The sequence below is a fragment of the Geotrypetes seraphini genome, chromosome 1, assembly GCF_902459505.1.
Source record: "Geotrypetes seraphini chromosome 1, aGeoSer1.1, whole genome shotgun sequence".
NCBI classification, from domain to species: Eukaryota; Metazoa; Chordata; class Amphibia; order Gymnophiona; family Dermophiidae; genus Geotrypetes; species Geotrypetes seraphini.
This window is the reverse complement of record NC_047084.1, coordinates 337448572-337450242: the sequence shown is the minus strand read 5'-3', so window position 1 is coordinate 337450242 and position 1671 is coordinate 337448572.

The following is a 1671-nucleotide window of genomic DNA, read 5'->3' as shown; positions in this document are numbered from 1 at the left end:
TTAGTATTTTATGTATGTAATCTTTTTGTTAACCATTTCAGAATAAAACGGTATAGAAATTTAATAAATAAATAAATATAAGTAAACATAAACAAACTATGCTCATATAAAATATATGGTACCTAAATAGGAACTCATAAATGCATAAAACCACAAAATCCCTATTATCAGTCATGTCTATGAAAACATGACAGAAAAGTAGACTGTGAAAGACTGATTGGTGATTATCGATAATATTGGTGCCAACCATGCAGGTACTCACCCCATCATCTTCAGGTATTCCAAAATAGGTTGTGAGACTCAAACGCAACTGGCAAAAGGTAAACAATATCTCTTCGTGAAGGATTTCATGAATCTTCCAAACAAGATCTGTCTAGTTCAGAACTGTAGTAAACAGGATCCTTGGCTGATACAAACGAACTGTAACAACACTTTGACACATAAAATTAATTTGGTTGGGTTAGGTTAAGCTGGAAGTCAGAGGAATAAAGCAGTAATATCAGCAAAGGGAATGGGGTCTTACATACAGCCTTTTTGTTGCTTTGGCATTTCAAAGCTGACATTCAAAGTGGTGGACACTGGAGACTTAAGTGACTTATGCAGGCTCACAAGGAGCAGCACCAGGATTTGATCTCACAACCTCAACCAGTGAGCTACAGCCCAGGTCCAGTTAGTCCAGTTCCCCAGCCCCTGCAACTAGTTATGGCAGTGGAAGCTTTATCTCGAACATAAGGGCAGGAGTAAATGAGGTGATGCCTTATTGCCCTGTCGTGTGTCAAAAGGCAGGCTGCATCCAAAGTGGTTACACAATACACAGGTGAAATGATTATTTTGGATGACTAGCTCCTACAGGATGTGGAGATTGAGGAGGGAGAGGGTTGTTAGTGGCTGTTTCATAGGTGTCAGAACGGGGGAGACCACAGGGGCCGTGGCCTCCCCAAAAACCGGTAGTCAGAGTCAGTTATGGCTCTACTCCCCTACCCACCTCCTCCTGGTCGTTGTAATTTTAAATCTTCCAGCAGCCGCCGTGCAGCATCGCTGCAGAATGAAGACTTCCAGGGCAGTTTTGCTCATTGATGCTGCGCGGCAGCTGCTGTAAGATTTAAAATTACAGCAACCGAGGAAGGTAGGTGGAGGAGTCGGGAGCTGGAGAAAGAGGTTACACTACAGGATCCTGCTGGTGCTAGGGCAGAGCATATGCCCATCCCCCAAATAAAAAAGTGTCCCGCTGCCTATGGGCTGCTTCATTGGTTAGCCTCCAATTACAAAGTAACCAGCAGAACAAAATTTAGTAGACCAGTGATCCCCACTCGTGTCATTCAGTGTTGCATCCGAATGAAGGCACAGCTGGACAAGGCAGAAGCATCCATTACTCTGATGTGTGTGGCACAGTGATTAAAGCTACGGCCTCAGCACATTGAGGTTGTGGGTGCTACTCCTTGTGACCCTGGGCAAGTCACTTACTTCTCCCATTGCCCCAGGTACATCAGATAGATTGTGAGCCTGCTGGGACAGATAGAGAAAAATGCTCAAGTACCTAAATAAATTCATGTAAACTATTCTGAGCTCCCCTGGGAGAACAATATTTAAAATAAATAAATTAATTAACAAGTGTCATCTGGATCAGGCAGAATGCAACAAAGGCATATCCTTTCTCATGGGTACACTGAA